The sequence below is a fragment of the Triturus cristatus genome, chromosome 3_1 (genome assembly GCF_964204655.1).
Source record: "Triturus cristatus chromosome 3_1, aTriCri1.1, whole genome shotgun sequence".
Lineage (NCBI taxonomy): Eukaryota > Metazoa > Chordata > Amphibia > Caudata > Salamandridae > Triturus > Triturus cristatus.
Window position 1 is genome coordinate 795,536,341 of NC_140583.1, and position 13,916 is coordinate 795,550,256.

A 13,916-nucleotide genomic window follows, 5' to 3' on the forward strand; every position below is an offset into this window, starting at 1 on the left:
GAGTGGTGTAAAAAGGGGAGTGGCCTCAGACCACCTCTCTGCAATCCAGCTGTGTGGCACTTACTAGAGGTACCTGGTGGGCTAATTGGCCCCCAGGTACCCTCAGTATTCAAGGGGACTTAATCCCCCAACTTAGAACGTGCAAGGGGTGCATTTGCAGAGTGGTGGAGAAAGGGTGCATGGCCTGTGTCCACCTCTCAGCAATGCCATTGTGTGGGGCTTACTGGAGGTAAGATGTAGGCTAGTTGGTCCCTAAAGGACTCCAGCAGCGAAGGGGACTTCAATCCCCATCCAAGAGTGCGCCAGGGAGGGCGTTTGCAGAGTGGTGGGCAAAAGGGCCGTGGCCTGTCATGAGACTTTAGCAATCCTGCTGTGTGGGACTTACTGGAGGTAATAGGAGGGGTAGTTGGCCCCCAAGGTTGTTGTTGGGGGCCCACTTCCCCTCTTGTTACCCGTCGTAAGTCCCGCACAGTAGGATTGCTAAGACATCTAAGGAGGACATGCCCCTCTTTCTCCACCACTCTGCAAACGCACCTCCTGGCAGACTACGGGATGGGGGATGAAGTCCAATTTACTCCTGAGGGACTTTGGGGGCCAAGAAGCCCTCTTGGTACCTCCTCTAAGTTCTATGCAGCAGAATTCCTGACCGCTGGTCGGAGGCCCAGCACCCTTTCTCCACCACTCTGCAAACATGACTACTACTTAAAGAAGCATCTTTCTGCACCTCTGACTTAGAGGTAGTTTTAATCCCCCTGCCCTATTACGTACTATGGCTTTACAGAGGAGGTCATGCCAATCACAGGGGTACCCCAACTCATAGTGTTCCCTAGTGTATGTAGGGGTTTTCACTGTATTGTAAGTGTCTTTAAGCATAGCACTGGCTCTAGGCCTGGTTAGTGTCAGTTACCACCAGTACCCATCAGCAAAAAGTTGGGGGCACAGGATGACTTTGTAACAAGGCCTCTTTCTGCTCCTCTGTTGGTTCTTTGTGCACATCTCTTGCTTCTTTCTGCACCTTTCTTCGTCTTTCTGGACTTTTGCTGCCTCTTTGTGCATGTTTCTTGCTTCTTTCTGCACCTTTCTTCCTCTTTCTGCACATGTCCTACCTCTGTAGGCATATTTAGAAATTAGCATTTAAAAAACCTTTGAAATTCACTGAAAAAACCACGAGTTTCAGGGACGTTATAGTTAGTTGGACATTTCACTCGTACAAAACCAGAAAAATTCGGCAATTATAGTTAGTTTGGTTAACTATAACTCGCACCTCCGCAATGCACTGCTGATGGCGTCACATATGACATCATTCATGACATGGTCAGTGATATCACTGATGACTTCACTGATGACATCTCAAATGACATCACTGATGACATCACTGATGACATCATCCACGTAATAACCTGATGTACCTCCTCATACCCTAATATAACCTTTGATACACCCACTCAAAAATACAGACTACCATTTTCGAAACCATTGGCGCACCAATACCAGTTACTACATACCCTCTCACTGATTCCTAGGTCTACACACACATCCACTCATTCACCCATACAGTCACTCATATATGCAGTCACCCATTAATACGGCACTATCATATGCACTCACATACCTACACAGACACTCACACACCACACTCATCCATAGTTACTCACACACCTAGTCAGTCATGCAAAGAATCAATCACACTCCCATTTACTGACCTATACAGTTATACACACACCACCTCACTTATTCAAACATATACTAACACATACTTACACTCTTATACAATAACTAATACAAGCACACACTCATCCATACACCCACTCTCACAATCACTCACTCTTACATATAGTCATTTATATACTCCAACACTCACATATACTGCCTTTCACATATGTAGTTACTCACACATGTACCACTGAGACATCTAAACACTCACCAACACACCCATACATACACTCACCCACCCATACCGCCCTTCACATATGTAATCTTGAACCCATACACCCAGCGAATTTTCACTCACACATCTATGCACAAAGTCACACCACCCACCCACACAGACACTCAGGCCCCAATACTCAGACAACCAATCAATAACCCCTATAGACATTCATTTAGCTACTCACCAACCCATGCAACCGCTTACACACCAAATGACAAACTAAACCGTGTGAATGTCTGTATCAGTCACTAACGCATGCATTCAGTAAGACACATTTAATCACTCACTTATACAGTCGGTCACACACCTACTAAATCATCCATTCAGACACTTATACACCCACTCATTCTTTAATACACCTTGGTATATATATAACATATTTAAACTTTAGAGAAACACACAGTCACTGGATGATGTCATCAGTGATGTCATTTGAGATGTCATCAGTGATGTCACTGACCATGTCATGAATGATGTAATATGTGACATCATCAGCAGTGCATTACAGGAGCACGAGTTTTAGTTAGCTGAACTAATAATAACGACAACATTTCTCTGGTTTTGTAAGAGTGAAATGTCCAACTAACTATAACGTCCCTGAAACCTGTGTTTTTTTTAGGTGACTATATATATATATAGCAATGGTTACGTTGATGGCAGCTGCCTGTGCTTCAGTCTAAACTTGGGAAAGAGAGTTATTTAGCCGCACATTTTTTCAGGGCAGAGAGTGAAATCTCATTTCATAAACATTAGAAAGCCTCGATACGGATCTGTAAGATTCCTGTGGATGCCACTGTGTCAAACATGGCTATCTAAAGATGAAAAGGGACAATCTCAAAACCTGCATATAGTAGCTAAGATGAAACCCACCACTCGCGCTCCCACAAAACAATCCATCTGTTGCAATGTACTGCAACAATTGCATAGCACTTCACACTTCTGACAAGGCCATGCAGCACTCCAATAGCCATTGATTCTTGGATCCCCTTTCAGAGCTGTGTGAGTGGCTGTATGGGTGAGTGATTGTTTGTATGATCATGCTCTATGAGTGAATGAGTGGGTGTGTGAGTGGTTCTACGAAAAAGTGAGTGGTTGTATAAGTATTTGTATGGGTCTGTGAATGGCTATGTGAGGGATTTGTGGTTGTGTGAGTGGGCGTATGAGAGGTTGTATAGAGATGTGAGTGGGTGTGTGAGTGGTTCTGTGCATGATGTCATGAGTGATGTAATTTGAGATGTCATGAGTGATGTCACTGACCATGTCATGAGTGATGTAATATGTGAGGACATGAGCAGTGCATTGCAGGATATTAAGTTATAGGTAGCTCAGGTAACTATAACTGCTGAATTTCACTAGGTTTGTACAAGAAGAATGTGAGCCGAAATGTAACGTCCATGTAACCTTTGCTATTTTTAGTATATATATATATGTGTGTGTGTATATAGTCATATAGATATATATCAACAAAAATTGTCCAAGGGACGAAGTCGCACTCCCCGTCTCAGGGCCAAGGAGTAAAGCGTGATAATTGGAAACCTCGGCCTCTCGCCTTACACGTTTCAGACTATTGCAGTTCTTGGTCACAGGCAGCCAAACACGGAATGCACACGAAACAAATTGTTCTTAACACAGTCCTTTTATTCAACTCAGGTGAGTAGATTTCTCAAGGCATCATGGTACATGTAGTGATACGCAATTGATGTATTACCGAAGTGGGTTCTGTGCATCCCGGAAAATGTTAAAAAGTTCCATCGCCCTCTTGTGAGCAAGCCGCTTTACTCAAAGCAACAATTCAAAGCCCTACAACGTTCCGTTACTTGTGCTTGAAAGTTCAAGGGTACACGGACCTGCTTATGTTTCCAAGCAGTGGTGCCACCCCGGCGGTTTGGACCACCGCTTTGACATCTCAACAAAAATTGTCCAAGGGACGAAGTTGCACTTCCCGTCTCAGGGCCAAGGAGCAAAGTGTGATAATTGGAAACCTCGACCTCTTGCCTTACGCGTTTCAGACTATTGCAGTTCTTGGTCACAGGCAGCCAAACACGGAATGCACACGAAACAAATTGCGCTTAACACAGGCCTTTTATTCAACTCAGGTGAGTAGATTTGTCAAGGCATCATGGTACATGTAGTGATACGCAATTGCAGTATTACCCAAGTGGGTTCTGTGCATCCCAGAAAATGTTAAAAAATTCCATTGCCCTCTTGTGGGCAAGCCGCTTTACTCAAAGCAACAATTCAAAGCCCCACAACGTTCCGTTACTTGTGCTTGAAAGTTCAAGGGCACACGGACCCGCTTATGTTTCCAAGCAGTGGTATGACCCCGGCAGTTTGGACCACCGTCTTGACATCTCAACAAAAATTATCCAAGGGATAAAGTTGCACTCCCCGCATCAGGGTCAAGGAGCAAAGCATATATATACATATTTATATACATATACATAAACATTTTTACAGCAAACATATATATCCATATATGCAGTCGCCAGTAGATATAATTGGGACCAAAGTTTCCATCGCGAAAGCGTTTTTTGTTTTGCCAATAACTTTGGTGCCGATTTACGAATCTCCACGAAATTTTCATAAAACTTCTCCGGTGTTGAAAAAGTTTTGGGGTGATCTGTCAAGTGGGGCCGAGAAAAAGGGGGATCCCAAAATGCATTTTCCCCATGTTAAGTTTAAGCCTGGGCGTCGTGCTCCGCTTCGCCCACAGAGTGCACGTAGCGAGAAATGCGCATGCGCGGGCGTCTTCGCATGCGTATTTGTGTGAAGAAGTTGCCGTCAAGCAGGAAGAGGGAGCCCCGGGACGCAGTACTGCAGGTAAGGTATTTTATTTACGTTTAATATTCTTTAAATTATTTTAAATTGAGGGCGGGCGGGAGGCGGGTGGCGCGTAATGGGGCTACGCGAAGTGCGCGAGTGTGCGTAGATTTTGCCACACTACGCGCTGTTCCACGTAGCCCCACTAAGCCCACTACGCCCAGGGTTAGTTAAGTTTATGGGGATTTTTCATTTTTTGAAGCCTGAACTGCTGAACAGGATTACACCAAATTTGGCAGAAAGCTAGATGTTGTTCCAAAAAAGCGTGCTTTTTGTGATTTGGTGTGGATCCATTTAGTAGTTTTTGAGATATCTATATTTAAAAAATATAGATGCCAGGGGATGCGAGTCATTGCAGAGGACCCGGGAATCCTACTAAAATGTGATTGTCTGCCATCGCTTCAACCAGTAAGTGTTGGCAACCATCTTGGGACTCGTCTTGAATCTGAGTGCCAGATAAAACGTTTTTTTTTAAAAGTGGGCAGGGTAGGCATACCCTGCCCCCCCAGAGGGACCCTACCGGGGGTAAAAAGCATTGGGAAATTTAGGAAAGGGCTCACGGGGCCCCCTTCCTAGGGCTTTTTAAAGGCCCGGGGAACGCCACCTCCCCGGGGCTAATTTAAACAATAAGGGGTTCCTCGTGGATCCCCCCTGCCCCGGGGACCGCCATCTCCCCTGGGCTAATTTTAATAATAATGTGGGGGGCTTGCAGACCCCCCTGCCCCAGGTACCGCCACCACCCTGGGGCACACTGTTTTCTTTTTTAAGTAATGCAGGGAAGGCCACAAGGCCGGCACCACTGCCCCGGGGGCTGCCACCTCCCCAGGGCACATCCTTTAATAAAAACAAAAAAAGCAGGGGATGCCCTATGGCCTCCCCCGCAACCCCGGGGACTGCCACCTCTGTATATATATCTATAGTGACTAGGACCACAATGTTGTTGGTTTTTTCTGTGAGCTTCTAAGGTTTTTTATATTTGATTTCCTAACTATAACATCCCTGTAACCTTTGTGTTTTTCTTCAAATTTATAAGGTTTTTGAAATTGTATTTCCTACCTGTAACCTTTGAAAATGAGTTTGTGAGTGGGTGCAAGACTCCCTCAGTGGGAGTGAATGAGTGTGTGAGTGTTTCAATAGGTGTGTGTGTGTCTGAGTAGGTCTGGGACTACTTGCATAAGTGTCTCACTGGGTATGTGAGTGGTTGCATCACTGTCTGAGTGAGTCTCTGACAGTTTGAGTAGATGTCTAAATGGGTGCATGAGTGTCTGAGTGTGTCAGTGACTGGGTGCATGAGGTTTTGAATTGATTTGACACTTGAGAAAGATCTATAACATGCCAGGTGAAGCTTGCATTGAAAGCATAGACAGGGTCTGCACTAGTAGTCATCACCCATGTTTGAAGGACAATTTTTGTACATGGTTGAAAAGGATGTGTCAGTACTTGCCTACATACCTCAGAGAGTGTAGGAGTACACCTCTATCAGTCCCATGAGAGGTTTAAGTAAATGTGCTGGTATGTCCCCGCCTGCTATAATACCTCTATGGCTGCCTAAATGTGTATGTAAGTGGCTGCACAAATACGTCAGCGCCTGTGTTAGGCAATAGAAAGCTATGTAGGTGTCACTGCAACTAACTTTGAGTCTGCTGCATCCATACATAGTTTCTGGTGAGTGAGTGAATGTATAAGTGCATCTTTAGCTGTCTCTGTAACTGAAAGACAGGCTCTAAGCTTTTGTGAACATGTACATCAATTGTTTTAGGGATGGCATGCTCTATGTAGTACTTGGCATAGAGGCCAGCAAGTGCAAAAGTAATTTGTTCAACTCAAAAGGACATCTCTCAATCTCTTAAGCACAAAACATCATCCTTTATAACATAACTACAGCATATGTTAGAAGGGTATTATGTGCAATGATACACAGGTTTGATACTTGAGAAAGACCTATAACATGCCAAGTGAAGCTTGGAGTAAGACTATACAGACATGGTCTGCACTAGTAGCCATCGCCAATGATTCCAAAACTATTTCTCTGCATGGTTCAGAAGGTTGTGTCAATACTTTCCTACATATGTAAGTGAGTGTAGCAGAACACCTGAATGAGTGTCATAAGATGTTTAAGTAAATGTGCTGGTATGTGACTGTGGGCCATATGCTCAAGGAGCTATCGCCGAGTTAACGTCACTTTAACGCTGCCAAAGTCACGATAAATGTACTGCCCCATTCACGAGCTGGTGCTAACAGCCCATATCACCAGTTTTCTGGCGATAGCAGCCGCAAAAAACATCGGCACAGATGACCCTTGCAACTATCGCTAATGAGACGCAGGGTAGGCGTTCCCATGCAAAAAGCCGCAACAACACCACACCCCAACATTCTCAACGGCCAGCCTGATCTGCGATAAGATCACAAATCAGCCGATAAGGCGCGTTAGCACCAGGAAACTAACACCTGCTCCGACCTGGTGCAAAGTCGGACTACAACCTGCACCAGAAAAGAGAGCCCAGCCCAGCGCCACACCTGAAGAACAACAGATGCCATGGAGCCACTGAACATGCGTGCCCTACACCCAAGAGGGCCACAACACCCACCACCACCACCCCCAGGACCCCCCTCTCCGGCAACACCCGCCCCCAGCCAAAGACATGCCACATCAACTACACAGAATCATGTACCAAATAGCCCACAGGATGTCGCACAATCACATCTGGTGACATTCATGTGCATCACAAAAATGAGCATCACACATTCACCTTCGAAGCAACGAATGATAATTTATTAAAATAAACACAGAACAGAAATGAAGAAACATGGAGGCGCCCCTCGGGGCAATCCGTAGGTCACAGCCTGCAAGAGAAAAATCATGATGAGAAGGTGTGTCTTGCGCACATCAAGGGACAGAGAGAGAGTGAAGGAGAGAGAGAGAAAGAAAGAAAGAGAGAGATAGATAGACGGACAGAGAGGGGGAGAGAAAGACAGATGGACAGAGAGGGGGAGAGAGAGAGATAGACGGACAGAGAGGGGGAGAGAGAGATAGATGTACAGAGAGGGGGAGAGAGAGACAGATGGACAGAAAGGGGGAGAGAGAGATAGACGGACAGAGAGGGGGAGAGAGAGACAGACGGACAGAGAGGGGGAGAGAGAGACAGACGGACAGAGAGAGGGAGAGAGACAGATGGACAGAGAGACAGAGAGGGGAGAGAGAGACAGACGGAAAGAGAGGGGGAGAGAGAGATAGAGAAAAGTAGAGAGGGACAGGGAGAGAGAGTGCCAACACTGCGCACCCAGGCCACACTGCTCACCTGCTGCCACCGGTGTGTCTCCAACCACGGGCTAGTATGTAGTGCAGTTCACCAGGTCCCACATCTGAGACAGATTCGTCATCTGAAACAGAGTCCAGATACCTGAATGGCAAAGTACATACAATTGCACGTGACATCATCGCCTGTCCACCCCTGCACACCCAGGCAGCTGCACCCCAGCCACTCCCGCCGCCCAGCGGTGCATGCCCGCCCCTGCGCATGCAGGCCTCACTGTTTACCTTCTGCCACGGGCGCTTAGAAAAGAGGGCCCACCACATGCCGCTGCAAGCCACAAGCCCGGGGTCCGCAGGCATGGCACCCTCCACATCATGCAGCCCTGCTCCGGCAGGTCTCACAGTTGGGGCTGGGTCTTGATTACTCCATGGCAGAGGACATACCAGTGCACCCGGCATCATTGCAGGCTGCACACCCGCTCAGCCTCATAGGTGCCATAAACTCTGTGATCCAGGAGGCGACGCCACGTGGCGGTAGGCCCGCGTTGCCCTCTGGCTCAGGCCTACACTGTGGTCCAGCAGGGCACACAAAACCTGAGACGTCCGGACCGCCGGGATGGGGCATCATCGCAGGCTGCACACCTGCTCAGAACTTAAGGTACCCCTACCTCAGTGCACCGAAAGTCACCGTCCCGTGGCCGCAGTGTATCTGGTGCCACCAAGTGTGTGCCCCGCTAGTCTTGGACCCTCTATAATTGGGTATCGTGGTGCGGAGGCCATCATGTCACCTCCGGGCCTGCGGAATGTGATGTTGCAGGCCCTTGAGCCCCATGCCTACATGCACACCACACCACACCACACGGATACACCCCAAGAGAGAGGTTGGAAATGGCGTCGTGCACATGCGCCCGGCCCAATTTATTGGCAGGGTCACATGTGCTGTGACACATGTGCTGTATGGGTGTGGTGTGGGTGTAAACCAGCCGTGAAGGAGTGGCCGTGGAATGCTGACAACTAGACCTGTGAGCAGCAGATCACTACAGGGGAGTCGTGGCACATGTGGCATTGTTGTCCCCCCTGGAGCGTAAGCCTAGTGGGCTGGCCTGGCATATGCCAGTCCAGCGTAAGGGTTTGAACAATGACCCCGGTGCTCTGGGCGTGGTTCCGTATGGGACTGGACAAGGAAGTAACAAATGCGTGTGTCGCTGTTGTTGCGTCGGCGCCACCCGGACGACAATCAGCAATGTGTCACCCTGCGATCCAAGTCCAACGACATGAGCCAATGGACATTAGAGGAATTCACTGACCCTACATTCATCCATACTACCATACTTGAAAGACCATAGAGACGACAAATCTGTGTGATTCAGAATGTTTAATGCACATTCAGTGGAATGTTGCATCTGGAGCAGTACAGGGCCAGGCAAACCCCACTTTCAAATGTTGGCCCGTGGCCAGCCAGAGTAATTCAGGGAATGACAAGTCCAAAGGAAGTGGAAGAGTTCAGTCCGCAGTCTGTTAGCTGTGTCATTGGTGTTCAAACAGAATATGGCAGTCCATTGCGAGGTCCAAGGTGAGTGTCGCAGAGTGTATCGGGGGACGATGGAAGGTGATGATGCAGAGGGCAGAACAAAGCTGAAACCGGCCATATGGCGGAGATGTATGCTACAGTTTTCTCCGTACCAGTAAGACGGTTTCATCTGCATCTTCGTCCTCTGCTGTTTCATGTGCCTCACGTGTGGGTGGTGCTTTCCTTTCTCCAGCATGGTGTGGCAGTGACACCTCAGGGGCCGGAGGTGGAATGTCTGCCGCACTGTGTGGCACTGACACTTCAGGGGATGGAGATGTGGATGTAGTGGTAGCAGCAGCATGCATCTGCACCAGGCCTTGTGGCAGCAATGCCATGAGGATGGTTTTGAGGTCATTGTGGAACCCAGCTACCTCTCGCTGGTGTGCAGCCGTGGCAGACGCTCTTTCCGCATTGGCCCGCTCCATGGTCTCCTTGAGCCTCCGCATGAGTCCCAACTCCCGGGCAAGCTCGCTGGAGCCACCCTGACTAGACAGTCATTCTTCTCGCACAGTCAGGACTCTGGTGATGTTAGCCATGGTTCATTGGAGGGCATGGAGCAGACTGTCAGTGTCCGTTAGGGACTGTGAGTAGTCCCTGATGGGACTTAGACACCCACGTATGGCATCTGGTTTATCTGCCATGTGGTCGAAGCCCAACCGCACCTGTTCAGCCAGCTGCTCCTGGCATCCCAACACACGGCATTGGAAGGCCATGTGTTCTTCGTGAGGGTCCTGGGAGGCAGCTTTGGTGGTGGGTGCTGCTTGCTGTGTGGTCTGTGCAGGGGGTGGGGTGTCCCCATTGCAGCTGGGCTGCCCTGCTCCTGGAGGTGGGCTGCGGAGACTGTTAATGAACTCTTGGTGGGCGTCGGAGTCGAAGCTGTAGTGGTCCTCTTCGTCATCAGACTGCATGACTGTGTACATCGTGGCTGTTTCAGAGGGGCTGCCCATTTGCTGCGGGACAGTGGAAATTTCTACAACATCACGGATGTGTGTTTGTACTTGTACAATATCAACTCAGATTTCCCTGCAATGCCACTTGTGATTGGCCAGTGTCTACATCCAGTGGGCATCAGTTGTGTCCTGTGTTCTGGTGTGGACGTGTTGTGGTTTGTGCCACTTTGTTGTCAGTGTTGATGTGCTCTGCATGCTATGTGTGTGTGCTGCATTGGGGGGGTGGCCCCTGATGCTCTGTTTTGCTGCCCCTTATCCCTTCCATGCGGTGTACCTTTGACTTCTGTGCTTGTACAGTGCTGACATGTAGCATACTTGGGTACATTGTTCTCTTGGTGGGAGTTGGGGTCTGTGGCATGGTTTGTCCACAGATGTGCTGTGCTTACTTGTGCATGTGTGCCATTGTGCCCATCTCCCCCTGTCCTCCCAGTCCCTGGTCGTCCCTCATCCTGGTGCTGTTGTGTCCGGTCCTGTTGAGCAGTGTCAGGTTCCCCAGCTCCAGCCACCATCTCCCCACTGATGACTGTGGGCACCATTTCCTCCATGTCGTCCAGCTCCTCCTGTGGTGCAGTACTCCCACCTACAGTCTGTATTGCTGCCTTCCGGTTGTTGGCGAGTTTCAGCTTGGTTTTGCGCTTGACTTCATTCCAGAGCCTCTTGACCTCTGCCATTGTCCTCTTCAGCACTCCGACTGCATTCACCTTGTCCACGATGGACTGCCATAGAACATTTTTTGTTGCCAATGACACAGTGGAGGTGACGAACAGTAGTTGATGGTGTTCGACCACCTCCGTTATCAGGATCATGTTTTCCTGTGGACTGAAGCGCTTCTTCCTACTCTTCTTGTCCTTGCCATTCCCTGACCCCGAGGTCCCAGGCAGGTCCTCCGGGGGGCTTGTGGGGTTCTGGTTCTCCTCCGTACTTGCTCCGGCAACATCCATTGTGCTTGGCTGTTGTTTGGCATTTGTTGGTGATTGTTCCCGCTTGACGCGTGTAAATTGCAGGTCTATAGCTGGTTTTCGCAGATTTTTGTATCGCGATTGGCCTCATCGTAGCTTTTTTTGCATTCACGTTTTGCATTTTTGCGGCGTGGTGTTGATTTTATCGCATCAGTTTACATGCTATCTGGTGATTATCGCATGGTACCGCCGTGTTGTGAATACCTGGTTAACACGGCGTACAATTCGCGCGATGGGCTGCGATGTTGTAGGTTCCGTTACATAACTTTTGCGATGGTTTTCACACGTTCTTGAGAATATACCCCTGTGTGTTTTAGTAGCTTTAAGGCTGTCTAAATGTGTATGTAAGTGGCTGCACTAATAATTCAGTGACTCTGTAAGGGAATAGAGAGCTATGCACATTTGACTGCAACTACCTTTGAGTCTGCTGCAGGCATAAGTAATTTCTAGTAAGTGACTGAATGTATATGTGATTCTATAGCTGTCTGATTAGGTTGCAGAGAGGATCTATGCTTTTGTGAACATGTATATCAGTTGCTCTAGGGGTGCATACTCTATGTAGTACTTCACATAGGGGCCTACAAGTACTTAAGTAACTAATTCAACTCAAATGACATCTGCCAATCTCTTAAGCACAAAACGGCATCCTTTAGGGCATACATACAGCATATCTTAGAAGTGTGGTATCTGCACTAAAACGTGGATTTGACACTTCAGAAACACCTATAACATGCCATGTGAAGCTTGCAGTGACAATGCACAGACAGGGTCTGCAGTAGTAGCCATCACACAATCTGAAATGCTATTTCTCTGCATGGTTGAGAAGATTGTGTAAGAACTTACCTACATATCTGAGAGAGCGTAGAAGTACACCTCTATCAGTGGTGGTATGTTAACTGCCTGCTGTAATACATCTATAGCTGTCTAAATGTGTATCTAAGTGGATGCAGGAATACTTCAGTGCTTGTGTTAGGCAATACAGTGCGACGTAGGTGTGACTGCAACTGCCTGTGAGTCTGCTGCATGTATTAATAGTTTCTGGTGAGTGGCTGAATCTATATGTGCTTCTGTAGCTGCCTCAGCTGCAACAGAGGCGTTATGTTTTACTGGACATGTATGCCAGTTGCTTTAGGTATGGTATACTAAATGTAGTACTTGGCATAGGGGCATGCAATTACAAAAGTAAGTTAGTGAACAGAAAAGAACAGCTCTCATCTTTTAAACACAAACCAGCTTGGGTTATAGCAAGCCTACAGCATCCCTCACATGTGACTTATGCGTACTGAAACTTGGATTTAAGACTTGACAAACAGCTTCTACATGGCGAATCAAGCTATATGTGAAAGCGCACACACAGGACTTGTACTACCAAGCATCAACCATGTGTGAAAGAATATTTCTCTACATGAATGAGAAGGCTGTGTCAGTAGTTGCCAACATATCTGAGAAACTGTAGGAGTGCACCTGTGGCAGTGCCATAAGATGCTTAAGTAAATGTGCTGGTATGTGACTGTTTATTTTAGTGTCTCTATGACTCCCTAAATATCTACGTAAGTGGCTATAAGCAAACACCTCAGTGCTTGTGTTACGAAACAAAGAGCAATATAGATATGACTTGACTACAACTATGTTCGAACCTGCTGCATGCACAAGTAGTTTCTGGGTAAGTGACTAAATGTTAATGTGCTTCTGTAACACCCAGAATTTGAAGAAAAACACTCTTTGAGAACAGCACATCTTATAGATGCATGTAAATATTTTGACATCTTATAATGCCTTGCTAACTAAAAGTTTAACTCTCAATCTATAGTTCTTATACTACCAATTACAACATGTAGTAAGCATCAAATGTACAACATACAAATTCAAAGCAACAGATTGTGAAACAACTTCTCACACACCTAGTCTGCAAATCAGCCAAACCGTCACATTCTCATACATTTAAAAAGCATGTTGCTCACCTGTTATTAAACATACAGACACTCACAAAACTACTCATATATATCTCATATAGTTCCAATATGTTCTGAAAAATATTTGATACTCTCTTATAAAATTCTCACATGCACATACACCTTTTCAATCATTATTTCTCCAGATTAAATGTAATTCGCATACCTCAAAATTGAGTTTGTTGATCAAATATTAGTTTTTGGTCTTATCAGATAGATACAATACAGTCAGAAAATGTAAAAACTAAGCATAAAAATTGCGCACCATTCTCACACAAAGCAACCAGTAATGGTAGCATTTTCAACTTTGCACCCTATGATAATGTGGAAGGCAGCAAATAAAAACATATCTTTCATTTTTTTATTTTGTCACTCCATTCCTGAATTTTTAGTATGTGTTAACCCTTTCATGCACTTTTATAAAGAGGCCCATTATGTGTGGGTGTTTTGCACTCTTCTGACATTAGGCAATAGTTGGGCAA